Below are 25,865 nucleotides of genomic sequence, written 5' to 3' on the forward strand. Positions count from 1 at the left end.
AGCTGCCAGTTTTCTTAAGACCTGGGCTCAGAAGTCCCAGAACATCCTGTCTACCACATTCTACTGATCAAAGCAGTCACAGGTTCAGCCCGCCTTCAAAGAGAAAAGAAATAAGCTCCACCTTTCAATGCAAGAGAAAGCTTGTATGTACCGGGAGGGGAGGAATTCATGACAGCCATCTCTGAGACCAGAAGCCAAGTCCTATCCTTTTCAAGCATAAATTATAGAAAACTTGGGTTTACATAGTATTATCTCATTAGAGTAGTAGAAATAATGATAGCTAATTATTGAGTGAATGCTATGCACAACTGATTTACATGTATCATGTCTGTTCCCACCACAGGTAGGGATTATAGAGATTAAGTGATTTGTCCAAGGCATCATGCAGAGACATGTCATAACATTCAGAGGAAGGAAAGGGCTATCTCTGTCTGCGTGCCCTTTCTAGAAAACAGAAGACTTTCCCTGGAAGCTCCCTCCCTTCCCCAGGAGTTTTCCTCTCACTCCTCCTTGGCCAAGATTGAACTATACATCCATCCCTAATCAACTGATAGTGAGGGGACAGCAATGATCATGAATGCTAGAAGCAGATGCTTCCCCCAACAAAAACTGATTATTTGTGCACCTCTGTGGGGTTAGCTAACCCAGGGGGTTCTGACCACCCTACCCCATATCTAGCTCTCTTGAGGTTTGAAGGGGTTCATCCCTTAACTTGAAAATTCACTTGAAGTATGGTGGAAGAATGGACCCTGGGGAGTCAACCACAAACTGCCCTGGCTAGAAAGGGGCCAAACTAGAACCAAACTCCCATCTCTTCCCATCCCCAAGTTCTTATGTCTTATGTCTTTTATACTCTCTGCACCACCTCAGAACAGATGTGGTGAGAAAGGAAGCTCCAGCTTTCTGTCTCTGCTGTCCATGCTGATGATTTGATAATCCCCATCAGGCACTTGACTGGCATATGTTCCTCGTGACTTTGTCTCCAAAGCTCCCCTGCACCATGGTGGGTAATCGAGATTAACACTCAGAGCACAGACTCCCAGGAGGCTAGGAGAAACTGCTCTTCTGCTTTCCCGGGCTTTATGTGGGTATGGACTATATAGACAGATGGCCTCTGATGGGCACATGGAGTTCTGAATCCTTTGGTCCAACCTTCAGAATCCAGCCCATCCACAGCTTTTCTCGGCAGGGTCTGAGCAATGGTACATCTTGTGTAAGGACAGACTTTATCCTTCCATCAAACAAAACCCAGACCTCCAAATTGTACCCCTTGGGAAAGAAGTCTCGGGATTGGGCAGTGGCAGCAGGATGGGTTGTAAGATCCCAGCTGGCCTAAGCATACACATATGTGGTGTCTCATGATCCTTGGCATGACTTCTTTCTCCAAAAGGTTAGTTGGATGTCTTACAAGGCTGCTTGAGGTTCACAAGAATATAAAAATGGAAGCTTCCTGGCCTTCACTTTTACTCCACTCTACTGGCTAAAATGAGTCACTGGGCTGACCCCAATCCAGTATGGGATGAGATTATACAGGAGTATGAATGTGAGGAATGGTAGTCATGGTGGCCATCTTCAAAGAACATTGACCATGCAAACAAACAGTAAGAACTTCCAGCTTCCCAGGCTGACACACTGAATACCAATTCTCTGGTAAATTCACCCTGATGCATCTATCCAGGATTAAATCAGAAATGTAATTTAAAATTACATTTTTCCCTCCCTGGTTTAATGCCTTCAGAATCCATGCTCACCCATCTCACTTTCTGCTAATGTGAATTAGCAAAAAATTACCATTCTTTAGATGCATGAGATGCTTGGATCTGACTAGAGTCACAGACCTAGAGGCAGTGGTGTAGTGGAAGTGATCTGAAGATAACCTGGCTTCCTATTGTAAGGTGGAGGTCATCACAGGATTTCCAGACAAGATAGGATTTGCTGGCAGGGGATGATCAGCAAATTTTGGGATTCATGGTACCTTAGTCATTAAAAACCACCAAAAATCTCAATTCCAAGACTCAAAGTCCCATTCTTCTAATGCATGCACAAGCTCTCACTTAAGAAAACTATTGAGGCTATGAATTCAACCTATCTTATAAGTTCAGCAACCTGTAGTTTCAAGTAATAGAATTGATTTTCAACTGTTAGACCTGTAGTCAACAGAGATGAGAAATAACTTTTAAGGAAGTCATAGAAGTTCCATGGTCCTCTTATGAGACCAGAAGACATGAATTTAAAACCCTGAGCTCGTTGTGTTCTTTCTTAAACTCTAAGGTACAGTTAGAAATATCAACAAACCCTTCAGTGCTTTTATTTTCATTCTTGCATGAGTAGATTATCACAGAAGATGACTGGCCTGCCAAGACTGGCCTTTGATAAAGGATTCATGCTAGATCCTACCTTCTCTGCCAACAGGATTCTCACTGCCTTGAAATACAACCAGACCAGATGATCAACCATGGATTTCTGTTTTCTTGAAAATCTTAGTCTACAACATGTTAGGATTCAGTTACAGATAGTAGCCAGAAGTTAGGCAGAAGGGGATCTACCATCAAGAATTAGGAAGCTTATGGGCCATTGGAAGAGCAAGAGAAACAGGCTTCGAGCTGAGTTCAGAGGGAAAATCTCCAGTGTCCAGAATCCTTCTGTCTTTGCTGTGATCAGAAAGTCCCTCTCATTTTGCCAAAGAAACCAACAATTTGAGAAGCTGCTTAAGTATGCTGTCTCTTCATGACCCATGCCAGCAAAACAGGGATGACTTGTGCCCTACTTGTTTTCATTATCAGTTCCAAATCTTGTGCAGGAGGTTTTTGACTGATGGAACCTACAGCATGTCTGAAACATTGGTTGCAAAAGAGGCTGGGAAATTAATTTTTATTTTTCCAACCTCCATAGTACAGGAAGGCACAGTAGAAAGAGGTCAGAACAGATGTTGAACAAGCACATTTATAGCACCCACTGCATAGCCAATTTCTTCAGATCTAAATAATTCTTTTCCTGAAAGCCTTGCTCAGAAATACACTTTCAACTCATTGAGGGAACTTTTATCTCCGTCTTTATTCAGTTCCACCAAGGGCCAAGAGAGAACCTGTTCAGTGCCAGCCCCCATGCTAAGAGCTGCAGGCATGGAGATGAATAAAGCCAGGCTCCAGCTCTCACAGAGTTCACAGCCTAAAGAGGAACACAAAGAAACAGAGGATAAGCTGGGGAAGGCATAGAGCAGAGGCAGTGGTAATGAAGTTGACTCTATGTCATGGGTTGTACGACATTCTACAGTTCTTATGTCTTTATAAATCAGGCTGCCTTTTACAAGTCTCTACCCTGCTGGGTAAGAAGGAAATACAATGTCAACTAATACTGAGACTCCCCTATTTGTCCCCAAGGATTGAGTCAAGGTCCCAAGGTCTTAACAGCCCAGAATGTTAAGGAAGGCAACCAGTTGCATATATATATATCCCTGTCCAAGCCCATAGTGTCCTTTGAAGTCAGGTGGCTGCACTGTTTCCAAGCCAAACTTAGATATGGTGGCTTTGATGAAGCAAGTAAGACTCATGCTCCATCCATGTAGTCACATTCTACATGTCTTCCATTTTGCTGGGGTGACTGTAAGAGCTTAGGGTTCTGCTCCTCACTTTGTGGGACTCCACAATGACTCTGTGCCATTCCCAGCCCGGAGAGAGGTTTCTAAGTCTTCTTCCCTGGGGCCACTCCCACCTCATCTAAGGCCCATCCATCCCCAACTCTGTACTAACTTCCCCATAATTGGCTATTAGGAATATAATGTACCCAACTTGGTTTTCTGAGGCCAGAATACCCCTGACACCAAAACTGGACAAGGATGATACAACATAGAAATTTTAAAACAATCTCACATTTATGATTATGGAAACAAAAATTCTAAATAAAACATTGGCAATTGTAATCTTGCAGTATATTTAAAATAACAATATACCATGACTAAGTAGGCTTTATCCCTGGGATGAAGAGACAATAATAAAAGCTGACCTTCATCAAAGGTTCACTACATGCCAGAAACTGTTCTAAATTGCTTTCTAATACTTAGAATCAATGAGAGTATATGCTGATATTCTCAATTTCGAAAATGAGGAAATTAAAATACAGAGATGTTAAGTAACTCACCCTAGGAACTCAGGTGGGCACTTCAACATCAAAAATCTATCAAATGATCTATCACAGTAACTGTTTAAGTAGAATAATCATTTTTCTTATTCTAAAAGATCCAAAAATAACCTTAAAGATTTTATATTTCATTCATGATTTCTAGAAAGCCATAGTTCTGACCTCTGAGGATCTACCTCTCCTCCATAAAAGCAATGAGAACACTGGTAAAATTCAACTTGATCAACTTTTTCAGAACTGTAATGTAACCAATGGCTAACAATAATCCAAAGAGCATTTATCAAGAAAATAGAGCTGAATCTTGGGGAGATCAGTGAGGTTTGTGCTATTTTAGCTTTCTCTATTCTCATTCTTTTCTTCCTAGCTCCATATCCTTGAAAAGTAACAGCCAGAGAACTGTAGAAGCTGTGAAAAACAGTTACTGAAGGGGACAGATTGGGTTTGGAGCTCCTCAAACAGCTTCATCCCCAGAGAAGTGTCACTATTTGACTTTTGGCAGCTCCCAGGAAAAGCCCTATTTGCAAGGCTTGTCATTATTTGATCTGACTCAGAGCCTGCTCAGTGGAAAAAGCCCCAAGCCAGAGCATTTGTTAAAAAAAAAAAAAAAAGGCAAAAACAAATTAGTGGCAATTGTTCAACATCACAGCTGCCTGAGGTGGTGACACCAACTGAAACAAAGAAGAGTCTGGCCAAAAATCTTATAAGGAAAATCTGAGGAATGTGATGCCCACAAAGGGTTTTGAAAACCTACAATATAATCCTGGGAATCCAGGAGACCACACACGTGCATGCTGTGCACATGCCCAGAAAAAGGATAGAGAAGATCCTGATATCTCACCTTTGGATGACCTTGAGACCCTAAACAAACAGAAAGTGAAGGCTAAAGCAGAGCTGGAAATTGTCAGAGCATTGGATGCACACGCTGAGTCCTTTGGCAAAAGACAGATGATTTGTTGGTTCAAGGTATTTAAGAAAATATATGTCCAATAAGTTAAAAAAGTATATCTGACCATGAGGCAGAACAAGCAGACTTCAGTGGCTACATATGACAGGGAATTTTACATCATTAGCCCAGAAATGTTGCTAAACAAATACTGGGGGTGGGGTTGGGGGACAGCAACAATTGACTCAGGAGTAGGGAGAGTCAGTTCCAGAGTTGCCACATTTTATTATTAAAAATGTCCAGTATTCAATGAACAACTTAACATACAAAGAGACAGAGAAGTATGGCCCATACACGGGAGGGAAAATAAATAGATTTTCCTGAAGATATCTAGATGTTAGATTTACTAAAAATAAAAATAAAAAATAAAACCTTTAAATCAGCTCTTATAAATATGTTCAAATAAATAAAATCACATAAAAAATTAAAGTGTGAGATTGTTGCATGAAACACAAAATATCAAAGAAGAGGTAGAAATTATAAAATGGAAATAAATAGAAATTCTGAAGTTGAGAATTATAACTGAAAGGAAAGATTTAATTGAGGGCTCAATAGCAGATATGCAGTGACAGAAGAAAGAATCCGCAAACTTGAAGTCAGTTAATTGAATATATTCTGTTTGTGGAACAAAAAGAAAAAATGAAGATAAATAAGCAGAATGTCAGAGACCTATGAGATACCATTAAGTACACCAACATATGAATAATGGGAGTCCAAAAAGAGAGGAGAAAGAAAGGAACAGGAAGAGTATTTACAAAAATACTGGCAGAAAACCTCCCAGATTTGACTTCAAAAAAATCAAAACCCCAGTTATCTACACATCTAAGAAGCTCAGCAATTGCAAGCAAGATTAATTCGGATATTCACACCTAGACACACAACATGGTCAAACTATTAAAAGACAAAGACCAAAAACTGTGAAAGCAGCTAGGGAGAAGGGACCCTTCACAGACAAGGGAGCCTCCACAAGGTTAACAGCTGACTTCTCATCAGAAACCATGAAGGCCAGAAGGCAGTGGGATGACATATCTAAAATTCTGATAGTAAAGACTGTCAACCAAGAATTTTATATCCAGAAAAAGTATTTTTCAAAAAAAAAATGAAAGAGAAATCCTAGATAAATTAAAAGTGAGAGCATTTGTCTCTAGCAGACCACGGAAATACTAAAGAGAGTGTTTTGGGCTAAAATAAAAGGGTACTGGGGCACCTGGCTGGTTCAGTCAGTGGAGCATGGGACCCTTGATCTTGGGATTATGAGTTGAGCCCCATATTGGGAGTAGAGATTACTTAGAAATAAAATCTTTAAGAAAATAGCCAAAGCAGTCTTGATAAAGAACAAAGTTGGAAGACATATTTTCCAATTTCAGCACTTATTACAAAGCTACAATCATGCAGACTGGGCAGCGTTGGCATAAGAATAGATATATAGATAATTGAATAGAACTGAGAATCTAAAAATAAACATGTGTAGTCAATTGATTTTCAGTGAGGATGTCAAGATAATTCAAAGAGGAGTAACAGTCTTTTCACCAAAAATGGTTCTGGGGTAACTGGTCCACCCAAATACCAAAAAAAAAAAAAAATGGACTCACACCATATACAAAATTAATTCAAAATTAATCAAAGGCCCTAATGTAAAGCTAGATCTATGCAATTCTTGGGAGGAAGCAGGTGTCAAACTTCATGACCTTGATTAGGCAATGGTTTCTTATACATTATGCCTAAAGAGCAAGAAAAACAATAGATAAAAGGACCTCATTAAAATTAAAAGTTTTGTGCAGTAAAGGACACCATCAGAAATTGAAAAGATAACCCTCAGACTAGGAGATAATATTTGCAAATCATATGTCTAACAAGGGACTTACATGCAAACTACACAAAGAACACTCACTACTCAAAAATAAAAGGATAGGTGACCAATTTTTTTTAATGGGAAAAGATTTGAATAGACATTTCTTCCGAATAAATATAGAGTGGCCAAGAAGCACACAAAAAGATGTTCAACATCACTGGTCAACAGGAAAATGCAAATCAAAACTACAATGAAATACCACCTCCCACTCACTAGGAGGGCTGTATATTTTTTTTTTCAAGATAACAACAAGTATTGGCAAGGTTGTAGAGACATTGGAGCCCTCGTGCACTGCTGGCAGGAGTGTAAAATGGTATGGTCATCTTGGAAAATGGTTCAGCAGTTCCTCGGAAAGTTAATAGAGAAAATAAATGTTTACACAAATGCTTACACACAAATGTTCATGGCAACATCATTCACAACACCCAAAAAGTGGAAACAATCCAATGTCCATCAACAGGTGAATGGATAAACCAAAAGTGATAGATCCATGGTCATGGGTTCGAGCCCCACGTTGGACATAGAGATTACTAAAAAGTAAATAAATAAACTTTTTAAAAAAGAAATTTATTTTTTTAATATTTTTAAAATTTATTTGACAAAGAGAGACAGTGAGAGTGAGAATATAAGCAAGGGGAGTGGGAGAGGGAGAAGCAGTCTTCCCTGCCAAGACGGAAGCCTGATGCAGGGCTTGATCCCAGGACCCTGGGATCGTGCCCCTAGCCAAAGGCAGATGCTTAACAACTAAGCCACCCAGGCGACCCTAAAAAGAAATTTATTTAAAAAAAATAAATAAAATGGTGGATTTTAAGTATATTAATTTTATCAAAATAAAACTGTTATTTAAAAATAGTAAGCTAGAAACAGAAAAATTTCTTAACTTGATAAAATAGATCTACCTATGGTCTATGATATTTACCCTAAAGTAAACATCACATATGTAATTGCAAAACTATAAAGATATTATAACTAAAGTGAAAAATAAAATAGGTATGCTTGTTATACCAGTTTAAGCAGCAATATACTAGAGATCCTCGCTAGCAATATAAAGCAAGAAAAAAATCAGATAAGGAATGGGAGGGAAGACAGGAATAATTATTGGTGGGTGGTATGATTATTTAGGAAATCCAAGTTAATCTACAAACAATTAGAACAAACAGGATAGTCAGCAGAAGTTTCTGGATACAAAACTCCATAGCATCCTTATAAGCTCACAATGATGAATTAGAAAGTGTAACTGAAAGAAAGTTCTCAGTCATAAAAGCAGGAAAAACTCCGTTACTTGAGAATAAATCTAACAAAAGATGTGAGAGACCTTTATGGAAAAAATTATAAAAGTTACTGAAGAACATAAGAAAAGATCTGGAAAAAATGAAGAACTATAACATGTTCATGCATGGGAAGGTTCAGTATTATACAGATGTCAGTTCTCCCCCAAAGTTAATCAATAAATTCATTGCAATTCCAATCCAAATCCCAGTGGAGCTTTTCACAGAGCTTGACAAACTGAGTCTAACATTAATATAAAATGGCTGAGGGCAAAGAAGAGGGGAGATAAAAGAACTTTGAGAGGGAGCTTTCCCAACTAGATATAAAGGCCAACTGAAAAGCCATGTGAATTTAAAATAGTGGGAGAGGGATGCAGGGTAGACATATCTGTCAGTGGAACAGACCAGAGAGCTCAGAAGTAGTTCCAAGTATTTATGAAGACTTGGTATATGTCAGAGGTGGCTGTAGGCATCAGTGAGGAAAGGAGGATTATTCAATAAATGGTGTTGGGAAATGGGTACCTCTATGGGGGATATTTTTTATTAGATTCCTGCCCCACTCAATACATAAATACCAGGCAGATTTTAAAAAAATTTAAAACTACTCTAAGGAAATATAGTTGGATATCTTCATGACAGTTAAGGAAAGCTTTCCTAAACAAATAGCAAAAGATACAAATTGCAATAGAAAAAAATTATATTTGACAAATATAAATCTCAAATTTCTGTATACTAAAACCATGGCAAAACAAAGTTAAAGAATAAACCACACATTTGAAAAAAGGTAGTCACAACTGGATGGTAATAATATTCAGAACTCACAATACTCCTGTAACACAAAAATAAAAAAACAAACAACCTGATTTTAAAAACAGAATAAAAGGAGATACAAAAGAAACATAAGAAGGAAATACAGAAGAAATCTCAAAGGTCTGACACAAAATTGCTAAAAATGCAACTTCATTATAATCTGGAAAATAACATTTAAAACTATAACAACAACAAAAAACTGAACTCTATTGCATAAAGATCACAATGACTGATAAAATTTGAGTCTCACCCTTCTTATCCCCGCAGGATCTCTCATGGTATTGGGACCATGATGGGGGCAATCAGCCCAGGAAACAGTTTTGTAGTATCTAGGAAAGGTAAATATGCAGCTCTTCCGTGACCCCGCACTTGTACTTCTAGGTATATCTAGACCTAACGAAACCCATGCATGGCATTGACTGTAATTGCAAACAAAAGAAAACCCAAATGATCTTCAAAAGGGAAGGGTTTTTTTAATGTGTTATATACCTATGATGGACTACGAAAATGAATGAACTGGACCTGTGATGGCATAGGTAGAACTCTCACACATGGTACTGGGTGAATCAAGCCAACTTCAGGATGTTAGATACAATGTATCATTTATGCAAAATGTTTAAACAGACCAAAATCACTACATATCATTTGTAAGTACAAACGCAGAGAGGAAGAATTTAAAACATGAACAGCAAGGACTAAAACAAATTCGTGATCATGCTTGCCTCTGAGGAATAAGGAAGGAAATTGGGCGAGGAGAGGACAAAGGAACTCAGCTTTTTCAGTCATTAAATGTTCTTATTCTGCAAAAGGATGCATATGAAATAGGACAAATGTTGACAGTCATGAATTTGGGGAGGTAGGTGGATGGGAGTCTCTTCCTTCCCTCCCTCCTATCTTTCCTTACTAATACTAAACAAATACATTGGCTTGTCCTTTCTTGAGATGGGGAAGAGGAGGAGAATGAAAAGCTAAAATTAATCTATTTCTCCTGAACTCCTTCCCTTTCATACATCTTGGAGTAAGGGTTACGATGAGACTCCAGAAAGTCTTCATGATGAGGCAATACTTTAATGGCCTTTTGGTGGAGGAATACAAGCTCCCCCATGTGGATTAAAGACAAAGGTGGAGGAGGGCCATTCCAGGCAGGGAGAATAGTTCAAGAACCTGAAGGAGCCTGCGTATTCAGGTACGATAAGCAAAATGGGCAGGGAAGAGGGGGGTTGGGGGGAGTGGGAATCAGGAGACACCAGGTCCAGAGCATAGAGACATTGGTGAGACAGGCTGAGGGTCTCAGACTGGAGACTGGGGACTCAGGGTTAAAGTGTCCTGCCAGAGGCCTTTCAGCCTCTGCCTGACATGTACCAAAGTTTAGAACAAATTTCACGCCACTTGGAATGGGTTAAGGTGGGTCCAGTGGAAAGACTCTCCCTCTGGTCACTCTCCTTTCTTGAAATGCCAGCTTCAGAGCAACCATATCAGTGAGGGATACAACTGACCACTTGGTAACCAGATACTGGGGGCAGGCAGCAGTATGTAGGAGTTTCCTGGGGATGCTAACTGTCCAGTGAAGTGGACACACCTCAGTGCCCAGGGGTGTTTCAGTCCCTCTAACCAGGAGAAAGTCCCCAGTCCCATGGGAAGCCTAGCTTGGATGCAAACCCCCACTGGGAAGAGTTGGGTGTGACATATTAAGTCCCGTCTGATTTACTGTTCAACAAGCCCAGAATTGATATCCAGGATCGCCTTGGGTCACTCTATTCATCACCCAATAAGCAACAAAAGGATGTGTACAGGCTTAAATTTTTAAAGCCTTACATCAAATAAAAGATGGATTGGGTGAAGGAGCCAGGGCCACATTACGACTTCATGGGCCTTAGGCATACTCACCTTCATGAGCTCCTTCTTCCATAAAAAACAGCAAAAATTCTATTTCCTATTTTATATGAAAACATTTTCTTTGACCTAAATTTTATATTTTTCTTCTGAGTTTTGAAAGAAATTAAAGTATCTTCATGGGCCCCTTAAAAGTATTGTGAGCTCTAGGCACTGTGCTTAATGTGCCTAATGGAGAAGTCAGCTGGTGGGGAGGAGACACAAGGAGACCATGCAGGAGGCATCACAACAGTCACTGGGGTGGATACTGATACAGCTGGGGGAGGTGAGAAAGGTGTTGGGGAGCCTGGATTGGAGTGAACACAGACAATCCTCATGGAAGGATAAGGATAGAGGGGAGCTGGGGAAGGAGCAGAGGCCCAGCAGCCAGAGAAGTGCTTCTGCCCACCCTCCATACTCCTCTCTGCCTCTGGTACCTCATGCAATATAAATGAAGACAAAGAGAAGGAAGCTAATTGGAGCCGTTTGCAGCCTAAATGGAGCTGCTTCCTCATCCCTCCAATGGGACCTCCCCACTCGGGAACTGGCATCCAGAACAGTCAGATTTAGGAACTTGCTCTCTTCCAAGCACGTGGCTGTTAAATGAGCTCCCGGGAGAGCTCCCCATGCCAGAACGGAGATGCAGGCATTCCTGATCTCCAGGTCTAGGGAGGGGCAGGGAGCCGGCCCCCAATCAGGATGTTCCTTACAGCTTCATCCATCAGTGGGCAGCCTGCCCAGCTGGCATCGATGCCCCATGTAGAGCCCATGCCTAAAGCAGAGGGGGGATACGGTCCAGACGCCGGCTGCTTGTCAGTGTGTCACTTCCAGTGAGCTGAGCCAGCAGCTGGGGAGAAAGAGAAATGGATCCTAATTAGGGGCTGCCTCAAGCTGTGGCAGGATGTCAGTGGGTGTCTCCAGCTACCTCTACACACACACACACACACACACACACACACACTTTCCTCCTATTCTTTCTTAGAAAGCTGGATCAGCAATCACTGTTTCACATTCTACAAAAGCTCGGGCTCAACTTCCTACACAGCAGAAAGAAGTCAGGGCTTCCTGTGGTCCCATTCCACAAAATAACGTAATACCCTCCGGAGACATCCTGCGATGACTTCCTTACGTCTCTCCCTGCTGTCCCTCCAGCAGAGCCAGGTACTTGGCCAAGGGGGCATGTGGGGACCTACCTGTCGATCAAGCCCAAGCCTTGAACCAACCTAGCTGGTCTCAAACTTCAGCCTACAACAGAATCACCTGGAGGCGTGTTAAAAAATAGGTTGTAGGACCCAACTTTGGGTCTCAGTAGGACTGGGGTGGGGTTGGAGAACCTGCATTCCTAGCAGCTCCCCAGGTGATGCCACAGCTGCTGGTGCTGAGCCCACACTCAGAACCACTGTCTATTCCTTTCTTCCAACCTTCCCCTGTTCTGCTTCTGACCTTCGTGGCTGTCCTCCAAATCCTTCCATTTCTGCTCTCCTAGCATTTCTCCTAAGTTGACTTTTGACTTTGTCTTCCCACCCAAGCCCTTGATTCCTCTGAACCCCAGTGCAGCCATGCCACCTGCAGCCCTCTGGCTATGATTCTCCTGCCCCAGAACTGCCCTACCAGGGGACAGCCCCACCTCTGGTGCTCACGAGTCTCTTATTTTTAAGAGCCCCTTTACGTACCTCACCTTAAACACTTGACGGGCTGTCTATCCATAGGAGGTACTCATCAGAGCACAACCAGAGGGTACATCTGTGTGTAGGAAGGGGGTACTGGCTTCACTCCAGCCTCACCACAAGCCAGAGTTTACATATCACGAAACTGACATGCACATCACTTAAGTAACTGGTCCATATGCTGGCTGCGTAACGGAATTGAGCAGGCAGCCAGGTCTCCCGGTGCCAGGTTCTCTGCTCTTCCCACTTCCTTGGCTTCTGTTTCTATTGAGAATACTTTTGGCTGCAAGGAACAGAATACCCAACTAACAGTGGCCAAAACCCACAGAGATGTATTTCACTTGAGTTCTCCCATTTCCTCCAAAGTCAGGAGGTGAGGTGTTGTGGGATAGGGTCAGGGGTTTACCGATGATCAGGGCACAGAGAGCCACTGCAATTCCTTGACCTTGCTCGGGGGATCACAAGGTGGCAGACACAGCTCAGGCACGAGCCCATCCCCACCCCCATGACCATGTTAAAGGCAGCACATGGGGATAGGTGGGAAGCAGAGCTTTCTTCTCTTGTCAAAGAGGAAGCTCCCTCCTCCCAGCAGCATTCGGCTTTCCCTTTCCATCTCACTAGCCAGAACTAGACAAGCAGGGAAGTTCTGCTCTCAAAGAAAAAAAGACAGTGATAGCTTTGAGGCGAGTAACCGCAACAGTGTGCCGTCTCCAGACTCTGTGAGCGTCTGAATGGCCAATACATTCAAACCTGCTGGACTGTGAGACACTGATCCACATCCCCTCCCTCTTTCTATTCTCGGTGTCTAACACAGTAAATCCGTTCGTTCAACACACATCTGTTTTCCAAGCGCCTGCTGTGTATCTCATGCCAAAGCAGGCGATGAACCAGCATGGCCTGGTGGAAACAGTGTGGGCTTTGGAGCTAGACCAAATGGTCTTTGAATGCCACCATTTTCAAGCTGTGTGACCCTGGGCAAGTCAATTCACCTCTCTGCACTTCACTTTTGTCATTGTGAGGTGGCCATGAAGACTTAATGAGATAACATATAATAGGCACAGGACACATTTTCATTCACTGAGTGAGAAAGGATGATGATGGCGTGAAGACAGCATGAATATGGGGCTGGGGAGGGGGTGGCTGATACACCTACATGCTCAGTGCCGCGTTTCCGCATGGCATTGCAACAAATGGCTCGGATCTCCCTGCTGGGGAGAAAGGGCCAAAGGGGTCCTCATCATTCAGAGCTCAGATTCCTTCAGGAGGCCACCATGAAAAAAATATAGAATGATGGGTTGCCTAGGTGCCTCAGTCAGTTAAGCTTCTGACTCTCGGTTTCAGCTCAGGTCATGGTCTCAGGGTCCTGGGATCGAGTCCCGTGTTGGGCTCTATGCCCAACAGGGAGTCTGCTTGAGAGTCTCCCTCTCTCCCTCTGCCCTTCCCTCTGCCTCTTTCTCTCTAATATAAATAAATAAATCTTTAAAAATATATAGAACCATAACAATAGCTATCCTTTACTGAGTGATTACCATGTATCCGGCACTATGCCAGAGCTTTACAAATATTAACTCATGGAAATCCTAACAGAGAGGTACTACTATGAACTCTGTTCTTTAATTGAAGAAACTGAGGCACATGGAGGTTGCAGACTTGAACCCTAGCCCCTGGCTTTGGAGCCCAAGTTCTCACTACTTCTAATTGCCTCTCTAGACTAGATTCAAAACATCTTTGCTGCCCATGGTTTCCATATGGCAGATTTCACTTGTTCACCCAGAGGATATCCAGATGAAATTTGATAGGGAAGTACTTGCACTAAGAGGAGAGCCGGTGGCATTGTCCCACCCCTGCCCCCCACCCACCCCTCAGAGGAGGGACATTCCATTCTGCACCTCCCAGGGGGCTATGACTACAATGGTGTGAGCCTGAGTGGTCCCGTGGTACACTTGGCTCTTGGAAGTATTGCTTCTCTATTGTTGTTGGTGTCCTGTCTCCCTAGACCATGCTGTGAGATCCTCCCTCCCTTCCTAGCACCTTGTTACATCAAGCTCTGGGCTGCACACCTGACACACACAGAGACTCAACCTTAGTCCCCAAAGGGCTGAAGGTCTACAGGAGGGTGCAGAAACAGCCAACAAAGACAGATGCTTTAAGATGGGCTGCAAAAGTCCAAAGGGGGGTCTCTTACCCAGCTTGGAGAAGGGGTGATCAGAGATGTCTTCAGGGGGACACTGAGCACCTGCAGAAGGACAGAGACCAGCCAGGAATAATAATAATGACAGCAGCAAACACTGTGGCAAGCACTTTTCTAAATACTACCAAAGGTCACTCACCAGGACTCAAAAATAACCCAGTCAGGCAGGTGCACCTGCCAAACACATTTTTCAGAGAGGAAACGGGGGCACGAAGAAACTAAAGAACTTGCCCATGATCATAGAAGATAGTAGATGACAGTCAGGATCTGGTTCTGGCTTCTGGGCTCTCCACCTCCATACCATGCTGTAGAGGGCTCCCTGCGACAGACAGCGTGTGCAAAGGGCCAGGTCCCCGTAGCAGGGCCCACCTAGGAACAAGATCTCTCTGCAAGATCAGCAGAGAGAGCATTTGTTCACTGAGACAGCTCTTGGACAGGGCGGCAGCAATCCAGTCATTCTGCCAGGGTAAAAGCACGGTCAGTTCTCTCCAAATCCTGGCTGACAGCTGGGTTCTGAGACCCAATCCCCAAAGACTCAGTCCTGATGCCAATTCCAGCCTGAATCTTTGCCCCAGCCTCTATAAAACTTTCCCCCAGTGAATTAGGAGAGTGCAGACCATCCAACCCACCAGGCAGGATCCCTGCCCATTCTTCACTCACAGCTCCGACCCCTACCTGGTCTGGTGCCCATATGCATTTGTCCAATTTATGTATGTGCTTTATGGGATCTTTTAATGTATGTCCTCAGACCACATCTGGCTGGTTTGCTCAGTACTGGCCCCAAATCCAGACTCACTCAGCAGATCAATTATGGGACAACTGTTTCCCTTGCAGGAGGACTAACCACAAAACTCTCTAAACAGCAAACTTCTTTTTGATGCCAGTGCAATACAGAAACATTCTATTTTAAAATCAATCTGCAAATGCTTGTTCTATTGATTTTGTTGGTTTGTTTATATATACCATCTCATTCCACAAAAAGAGGGGGGAAAAAGGCTTGAGGCTGTTTTCAAAATGCATATAACCAGATACAATATATAGAATGTGGAGTCAGGATGAAGGAAAAGTGGGAGTAGGACATATAATTTAAAAAGAAGGTTTATTACGTTATGAAATGTCATGTCCCATATAGTTTGCTTGAGTTGGGTTTGCTTCCTAAAATTGAGCAGCCTAGTGGCCAAAGCAAGAAGGGCAAATGCACTCATCCACTAGACTTCTGGGCTCATGAAGGAGAAACAAAACAGCTGCTGAGAGAAAGAGGAAAAAGAAGGAGGGGGAGGATGAGGAGAGAAAGGAAGAGGAAGAGGAGGAGGAACAACAAAGCAATAGTGGTGTAGTGTTTCTGAGGGGTCGTGAGAGGTACTCATTGAGCATGCATTGGATTTCGCCAAGGTCTCAGAGGGGTGCTGGGGAAGCCCAAAATCAACCTGATCTGGCCCGAGCATTACCCCATATCTTCAGCTGGATAGGGACAATCCAAAAATCAGGTCCTGATGTTGCTGAAAAGACTGATTTAGGTTGGCCCTGCCCCAGGCCATTCTTCCTGAGTAGGTAGGACAGGTAGAGGGGATAGGTGGATGCTCACCCTCTTGAGCCTTGCAAACCCAGCCCTTTGGTCTCTATTCCCCCTTGAGCTCCAATGGGGTCACACCTGAGCCAGCTTAGTTGAGTCTCTACCCTCATCAGTGGTCCTCACAGTTCCCCACCCCTGACAGCAGTCCTGCTTGTCTCTGAGCATGGATAGACGATGGTCCCCAAGGCCTGCGTGGGCCACCCCCTGGCCAGCAACAGAACTTTCTTTGGATTCCTGGAAGTTCTTACTCCTAAGAAGGAGGGGCTACTCTCTTTCGAAGCCCTCTTAGGGGATGAGCATTGTACAAAACACCCTACATCTACTTTGGCCAATTCTCCCTCTGTGAGGTTTGCATCTCCAGCCACCACATCTCCTTGAAGCCTAGACTCTTGCAGAATTTCTTAGGTACTTGGGTGTCTCAAAGACACTTCAAACTCAGTGTTTTCAAGATGGTGCTCCAGCAGTCTCCTCCATCCCCCATCCAGTCCTCTCCCTGTGTTTCCTGCCTCTAGGATTGACAGCACCCTCCCACTGCTCAGGCAGGCACCTGACAGGTTGCCCTCATTCCTGTCCCCCAGCCTCATGCCCAGACAATTCCACCACCAAGTACTGTCAGTGTTACCGCCTTAGAAACTCTTGAAGCCCTCATTTCTCTGTCCTCCATCTCACCTCCCTTCCTTGGTGGGCCACCTCCTCTTGCGTGGACCACTCCCAGAACTTCCCATCCCAGCTCCCTATGGCTGGTTCCTCCAGCATGCCCTTCATTCTGTAGCCAGAACAATTGCATTAAGACACAAAATACCCCAGAGCATATCAATCCCACTGGCTTCCTTTTGCTCTGAAGATAGAGATTGCATTCCTCAGGGCAGAGAATGAAATTTGCCCCTGCCTACCTCCCGCTTCTCCAGCCACCTCTTGAATCCCACCCTACCTGGCTCTTCTCCACTCTTATGGGCCACCTCTCCATTCCTCTACCTGGTCAGGCTGTCCCCTCTGCCCAGGACACTCAGGCCACCACTCTACCCAGTCAACTCCTACTCATCCTCCTGATGTCCCAGCAATCGCCCCCTCAAGGGAACTTCCCTGACCTCCCCCCACTAGCCAAATCTTGCTCAGTCTTTCCTAACACCCTTCCTTCCCCTTTGAGGTCTGTATACCTGTTGAGAGGATGGAAGCCCAGCAGGCTGGCCTTGGAGTCTTTATTTGAACCCCTGAGACTATGCAATATTGTGGAATGATGGTTTATAGGATTACAGTGGCTGAATAGTGTCTCCGAAGGATATCAGAGCTTAATCCCTGGAACCTGTGAGTGTTGCATTATTTGGAAAAGGATTTTTGCTGATGTGATTAAGTTAAGGACTTCAAGATGGGGAGATTATCCTGGATTATCCAGGTGGCCCCTAAATGCCATCACACATGTCCTCATAACAGCGAGCTGGAGGGAGGTCTGACACTTAGCAGGAACGTGGTGTGAGGATGGAGCAGAGATTTGGAGATGCTGGCCTTGGGACTGGAACCATGTGGCCACAAGCCAAGGAGTGCCAGCAGCCCCTGGAGCTGGAAGATTCTTCTCTTAAGCCTCCGGAGGAGGCACTGATTTTGGAATTCTGGCCCCAAAACAGAGAGAATAAAGGTTTGCTTTTACCAAGCCATGGAGCCTGTACTGATTTGTTACAGTAGCTGCAGAAACCTGATACAAGGTTCACAAGGCAATGTAACAGGAGCTCAGAGAAGTTAAGTAATTTGCCCAAGGCCACACAGCTAACCCATCCCCACCCTCAACCTTCTCTTGGGGGAGAAAGTTGACCCCCACACACAAAAATGCAAAGTCCGATGCAGCTGAGGTCATTTGGGAGTAATGAGAGCGCTGGAGCTGGCAAGAGGAGAACAGTCACTCTCAGGCACATGGAGCACGTCCCCAGCCTGCCAGCCTATACCCCTTGCTCTGAGGCCACAGCAGATCCAGGCACATTCCCTTCTCCCCAACTCCAGGAGGGGACCCTACTCAGAGTTTGAGTCTCCCCAGCACAGTCCCTGGAGAAGTTAAGCAAGGGACAGCAAAGAGTGACCAGAAAGCCCCCAGTTCCTTCACCACGGTGCTCCCGAGCTATGCAGTCTGCTTGCTAATGTCTCAGTTCAGGAAGCTCCAGGCCCCTGCCTCTTGTCCCTTCCTTTCCTGCTGCTCCTACAGAAGGGTTGTGAAGAGGAGCGATCCCTAAGGCCATGCAGAGAACAAAGCCAGAGTGGGCATCACTTGCCAGGCCGGGCTGCTAGGAGAAGTGAAGGCAGGAGAGCAGCCCCGGGCCCACCACACACCAGACACACACTGGGTACTGTTACGTGGAACATCACAGCAGGCCCCACAACATTCCTACAAAAGACACGGTCCTGTTCCCATTTCGCTGTCGGGGAATCTGAGCTCAGCGAGGCCAAGCGCTTTGCTCAAGATGTGCTGGCTAGAAAGTGGCTGGGGCTGCTGGGTGCAAGTCTAGTGCTGTCCCTGTCCCCCAACCCCCTGACCCTCAGCTCTAGTCCTGGAGATACTGCTCCTCCCCTTCATAGAGGAAACACTCAGGTGACCCACCTTCAAAACCTGTCTCCGCCTCTTCCCTTCCCTACCTCCAGCAAGCTTTCTGCCATGAATTTCCACTTATTGTCCAAAAACCGAAGAGGCTACCCGAAGTAGCCCAAGTCCTCTCAAATGCAGGAATAAACGGGGAGTTGTTTTCAAAGTAAAAAAAAAAAAAAAAAAAGTGCCGTGTCTGCAATTATTATTGTAAATACTGTACACTCGTCTCTTGATTTCCACACTAATAGGAGGGAGCAGTGGCGCAGATAATTAAAAATACATTTATATTTGGCTCCAGAAGCTGTTTTTGTTCTCCTGTTTGGATAATGGAGGCTCTGATGTTTCAGGAATTCAGTGTGACTTCATAATCCTGCAAAGAGAGAGCGAGAGATTGCAAACACCTGCCTTGGGAGAATCCGGAAAGCCAACCCCATGCTCAGCCCCAACCTCTCCCCCTATCTCTGCTGAAGATGAAAATAATGTCACTTCCAAGGTGGATAAAAAAAGCTGCAAAATGAGTGATTTTTGTCGTACGGAGTCACCTCATTTGTAAATGGCACGTTACGCAGCAGTCGGTAACTGACCTGGGTAGCCCGCCCCCCCATTCCACGTTCCCAGGAGGTCCGTGACCTTGCCGGGTTTTGTGTGAATTCCAGGTCCCTTTGCAGACCAGCTTGTCTAATCCTTCCTCCTGGCCCTCACCTTTCCTCCCACTCTGTTCCCTTCCCAGATCTGAAAGCTGGCTCTGGCCCTGATGCCCTCCAGATAACTGATAAGGCTTTGGTGATGTAACAGACTTCCCCGAAGGACTGCAGGAGGTATCTGAGGTTTTCCTATCACAGGATCTCAAACGGCTTATATTTAGATGCCAGAAATTCTGTTCTTAAAAAAACCTGTGGTCAGTGGCTTTCTTCCACAGCTTTAATCTTCTGGTGAGTTGCCTCTCCTTCTCCCTCTTCCTGTTTTCTTCTCTTCTCAACTTTCCCACACCTCCACATTCCCAAATTATCAGCTGCTAGGGTAGCTATCTGCCATTTCCAGACACCTCCTTGCTCTCTGAATCTCATTTTCCACCCTCAAAGGATCATCAAAGTATCTTCCAAAAAACAAGGATTGTGTTCCTCCCCTCAGGGGACTCTGATGCCAGATGTTAGGCTAGTAGTTGCACTTTTTAATTCTGCTGTTTAAGTGAAGGAGGACACTTTGAGCCATCCATCCAATAGTCATTCTTTTCTTCCCTCCTCCCCTCAGAGCACTAATTTTCTTCAGGACAAGTTAATTGTCTAGCCTCTTTGCAGCCCAGAGTGGACACGAGACACAATTATGGCTCTTGAGATGCAAATAGAAGTCAGCTGGGGATTTATAGGAATGTTTATCCTTTCCTGATACAGGCACTGCCCGTCCTGATTCTCTCTACCTAGAATGTGGACGCAAAGTCTGGTGGTGCAGCAGCCATTTTGCAACTGAGAAGATAAAAGTCACATGGACAGAAGAACAGAAAGACAGAACAAGGCTGTACTCTTGACATCTTCCTCCAGCTGCACCTGGACTGCTTAATTCTGGACTCCACATTTGCTGTGAAATAGAAACCCCTGTTTGTTGGGTTTTCTGTATCTTGCATCTATCTGAATGCAATCCTACCTGATCCAATAAGTAATTAAAACCTCTCTTTCAATGGCTGCTGCTTCAGGGAAAAGGATGTCAACCACAGGCTAGGTATTCAACAAAGTTGGTAATGATGTCAATTAGAAGTGCTTAAGTCATACCACCTGCAGTGATCAAGAATTGCTCATAAATGGAAAAGAACCTCTGGGAACCCCAAGCTCATCCCCAAAGAGTCTCACCTGAGCCCACCTGAGGGCAGAGGCTATGCCCTTAGTCAGGTGAGTCTGCCCTGAGACATACCTGGCACACACAGAGGGGACCCTGGTGCTCACCAACGGAACAAGTGTGCCCTGACTGGACAGAGTGTCCAAGGAGTGATGGCAGACTCAGCACATTCTGACCTGTCTCTTTGGTTTGGGGTAGCCCGGAGGAGGGGAGCTCGTCTGGGCCCTTGGTGGATGGGCAGAGCCCATGGGAATCAGCCTGGCAGAGATTGCTCTCACACCTGGCTCTTCTTCCAGCTCAGCCACTGAGGAGGCCATCAACCTCGGTGGTGGCGGGTGGGGGGGAGGGAGGCACTCTCTCCCCCATGAGCCTCAGCCTTCTCCTCTGTGAGATGTTATTCTGTGCATCTTGCATTCCGAGCATTACTGAAGACAGAGTGCCGAGCCTTTCGAACCCTCTCACAGTAAATGCTCAGTAAATGCTCGCTTTCCTGTGAACACCCGCAGGGCGCTGTTTCAGTGTGGGAAGCAGGGAGGACACACGGGCTAAGTGCATGACAGTCACTCAGCAGAAACAGCCCTGCCCCGGCTCCTCTGGGGAGAAGGCAGCAGCAGCAGGAACAGGGCAGGGCGGGGGACCATAGGGAGGGTACAGACTGGGCAGCCCCAAGCCCAGGGCAGACCTCAGTGTGTCCATCAATTGAGCAGGATGACCTCTGACCCCCCGGATCTGGGAATGAGCCGCAGCATTTTAGGGGCTGGACAGAGGCTATTTCCAGAGCCCAGGCCCCCTGCCCTTCACGCAGTGTGCTCAGAGTCCCTTAGGGCCACTCTGGCCTTGAGGGCACCGGTCACAGACCCCAGGACTCCACTCCAAAAGGTTAAGAGCAGAAAATCCCCAAGGCATTGGCAACAAGAGGAAGAAAGTATCGCCGAACAGTATACGGAACTTTCTGCTCTTCCGAACTTCGGAGCTAGAAAGGGCCTCGCTTACTCCCCCATTCATTCCTTCCCTCTCTCACACATTCATTATCAGGCAGGCAGACCTGACGTTTAGTCAGACTTCCACTGGATATGCCAGGTCCCACGCAGGGTCCTGGAGATGATTACAGGACTAAGATACTCCAGAAGCCCACGGTCTCACACTGAACCAACGCTAACAACGAAGAATTCGGATCTGGAATGGAGTGGCAATGGGGGCTGCATCGGGGGGGTGGGTGGCCAGGGGGAGCATTGTGGGGAGACGGGGGAGGGGAGACAGTCCCTGCAGAGCCAGAGCCTTTAGCCCGGCTTTGGAATTGTCCTGAGAACCCCAGTCCTAGGTGGACCGGGATGGCCAGTGACCCTCCCTGGAGGGGATGTCCACACCTCAAAGCTTGCAACGGGGGAGAACGAGGCAGGGGTGAGCTGAGAGGGAGGGTTCCAGGGAGGGCAGAGGCAAGATGGGGCGGCCACGTCTTCCCTCCACCTCCTGGGTAGGGTCCTCTCATGCCCAGCAAGGCATGCCCTGCAGCGTCTGGGAGCCAATGGGAGGCTGGGACTCCGTCGTCCTTCCCTGTCTTACTTCAGCAGCTGCGAACACAGTGGGGCTGAAGGCAGACTGGCCTCAGCACCCATCCCTCCCTTCTTGCCATCAGTCCCCAGGGTCAGCGGGCGTCTCTGGACCCAGAAAGCCCCTGTCACTGCCCCTCTGGTCACAACAGCCCTCAGGGGGCAGGGGGCAGCTCTTTGCCACATCGAGCCCTGCTGAGCCAACCCCAGAGCCTTCGCTTCCCTCGCGGGGGAGAGTGTCCCACATCGGCCTCCCTGGGCCCGCTGGGCTCCTGCCGCCCTTTGATATACTGGCCTAATATTCCCGGAATTATTTTTCGCTCTGTGTTCTGTTTTCTTGAACAGCCCCTGAGAGGCCTCATTATCTTGCTCGGAGCATGGGGCGCTGCTGTCATCAAGTCACCCCTAATAAGTGTGGCAGAGCCAGCTTGACACCGAGCAGGGCCCTGGGAGGATTTGCCGCCTGGCGCCCGGTCGCCGGGCAGGCATGCGGCTGACACTCTCGGAAGCTTCGCCAACCCGGGGACCCCGGAGCCCATTAGCACCTACATCTTCACCCCTGCTCCAGGAGCGGCCAGGCTGGGAACCTGGCCCAGCTGAGGGGAGGGGCCGGGAGACCTCCATAGGGGGTGGGAGGCAGCTCTCCTCCTGACTCGATTTCCCTCTTCCTGTTTCCAGAGTCTCTAGTGTCCTCCTCCTGGCGGCCCTCCGTCCCGGCTGTGGTGCCGCCCAGCCCCGGTAAGGCTCCCTGTCTTTCAGCATCTCGCTCTCATCCTCTTTAAAATGAGGGTGCAATCTTCCGCCTTCTCATTCCATAGGTGCTCAGTGTTTCATGGGCAGCCGCTACGCGCTAGGTTCCACGCCAAGCTCCCACACCCCAGGGCTGCGGAGGAGAGGGACACCAGTCCTAATAAGAACCAACCCACACGGGCTGGACTCTGCGGAACACCCCGCCCCCTCCCTCCTCCCTCCCCTTCTCCCCTCATCTTCATCACCAGCATCATCAGGCTAGAGGGGCCCAGGCCAGCACCGCAAGACGGTGCAGTGAGGCTCTGCACCAGGAGTGCCCTCCCAGGAAGGGATAACCCAAGAGCCTGTGGACCTTCGAGCCCTCAGCCGCCGTCTGGGCACCCGCCAGTCGGGCTCCTGAGCTCCCGATGGGTGTGCTGACAATGGTCACGCTGTGGGATGTGCCCTTGGAGGGGCCTCTGCCCTGGAGACCCTGCAGGAGCCCCACACCAGCAGGGAGGCTCCTCCAGAAGGAAGAATACTGAGCAGCTAAGGTTAAGGTGGCCTCCTGTGAGGACTGACGCCCCTGGCTTGAGGCCCAGGACACCACCTCCCTAACCAGGTGACCCTGGAGAGTCACACCCCACACTGGGACCCTGGTTAAGTCACCTCCTCTCCGTTCCCTGCCACAGAGCTCAGCGGAGCACTGGATTTGAGCGGGGGGATGAGGTCCACACCAGGCCCTGTGTTCTGTGCGTGCGGCCACGGTCAAGACGCCGACCTTCTCTGCTCTGCTCCTCTTTGAAGCAAGGATACAATCCCTTATCTTTCTCCCCTCACTTGACACACACCCATTTGGCACTTCCTGCGGGCTGGGCTCTGAGCTGCCCACCGGCTCTTGTGGGCAGCAAATGCACAAAGCAATGACAGCCATAATTGCCAGCCCACCCTGTGCTAAAACACGCTGTCCTCCTGAGGACAGCGCGCATACGAGGGTCAGATCCAGGCCTGGGTGCGCAGCTCTCTCTGCCGCTTCCCTAACGGTGTGACTTTGGGCAGGTGGCTTCTCCTCTCTGTGCCTCCATGTCCTCATTGTGACATGGAGATGATCCCTCTCTGGTCAGGTCTGGCGGAAGCGATGGGACAGCACAGGTCAGGCTCCTAGCACAGCCCCCGGGTCATTGTGAGCGCTCCGTACATGGAGACCACTGCTACTCGGATGGCTTTTCTCTGAATCCCGCAAAACAGTGTTCGGGCGGCACTCAGGATGTGGGAAAGGAACTGCACTGGCTTGCCTTCTCCTCCTTTTCCCTCCTCCCCATTATGACCTGAACTCAGGCCTCATCATCTCCCACATGGGATTTTCTCTTCTGCCTCCTTAGAGCCTCCCGGGCCCTGGCCTCATCTGCTCTGTAATGGGCTGGATTGCATCCCCCCCCACATTCTTATGTCATAGTCCTAACCCCGAGTCCCTCAGAATGTGACTGGATTTGGAGATGGGGTCTTTAAAGAAGGGATTACGTTCCAACGAGGCCACTAGGGTCGGTCCGAACCCAACGGAACTGGTGTTTTTATGGGAAGAGGAGATGAGGACAGAGAGAGACACAGAAAGACCACCACGTGAGGACCCAGGGAGGAGACGGCCATCCACACAGCGAGGAGAGAGACCTCAGAGAAACCAGCCCACTGACACCGTGGGCTCCCGGCCTCCGGGCTGGGATAGCACAGCCTGAGCACAGAAGTACACCGTGCAATCCACCTGCCACATGGCCACCAGGCCGACCCACCCCAAGCTGCCGACCGCCTCAGGATCAGGTCACTTGGGAGGAGAGAACCTTCTGGACCCCTCAGTGGTCACCCGGCAGAGGCCACGCTTCTCTGCCTGTGTTCCAGATGCCCCTGGTGCCTCCTGCTGCTTCCTCACTTGCCCCAGCAAGGCCGACCTCATGGCCCTGGGGCAGCAGGAGGAAAAGAGAAAGAAGCCTCCCCACTGTCTCAGGGGGCGAAGGGCCCCTCCTGTGGGCCTGGGGGAGAGCTGGGCCTCCTCCTGGGAAGTGGCAGCTCCTCCTTTGCTCCTGGGGGTGGCCGGCGGTCCCTGGCATCCCTTGACTTGTACCTGCATCACCCCCATCTGTCCCCCATCTCTCGTGACCGCCTTCCCCGCATGTGTCTTATGTCTATGTCCTCATGCAGCACTCTCCTCAAGGCCCCAGTCCCGGAATCCAGGGCCCACCCTAAGGCGAGATGACTTCATCTTGACACCACCACAGCTCACATTTCCAAATAAAGTCACGATCCGAGGTTCCAGGAGGACACGAATTTTGGGGAGACACCGTCAGCCGACCACGGTGGACGTTATGCCCCGTCCGTAGAAGGGGAACCCGGAGCACAGAAGTGACTCGCTGGATGGCGGTCATACGGCTGCCCTAGTAGCCGGTCCAGGATCCAGGCTCAGGTGGCCCCCCCTCACCCACGCAGCCCCACGGCCGCTCCCTCGAGGACCAGAAGCGTGACTGCCACTCACAGAGGTGCCAATTACCCCTGTCATTTCACTGAACCCTGACGCCGGTCTCCTAGGGTTGGGGGCACTCGGCTGTTTCTGCAGGTGAGGATTAAGTCTCCAAGAGGCTAAGGGACTTGCCCAAGGCCACACAGCAAGTTGGAGAAAGAACCAGGATCAGAAAATGGGTCTGGGGGCACCTGGGTGGCTCAGTGGGTTAAAGCCTCTGCCTTCGGCTCAGGTCATGATCTCAGGGTCCTGGGATTGAGCCCCACATCGGGCTTTCTGCTCCGCAGGGAGCCTGCTTCCTCCTCTCTCTCTGCCTGCCTCTCTGCCTAGTTGTGATTTCCCGGTCAAATTAATAAAATATTAAG

The sequence above is a fragment of the Neovison vison genome, chromosome 2 (genome assembly GCF_020171115.1).
Source record: "Neovison vison isolate M4711 chromosome 2, ASM_NN_V1, whole genome shotgun sequence".
In the NCBI taxonomy this organism is placed as follows: Eukaryota; Metazoa; Chordata; class Mammalia; order Carnivora; family Mustelidae; genus Neogale; species Neogale vison.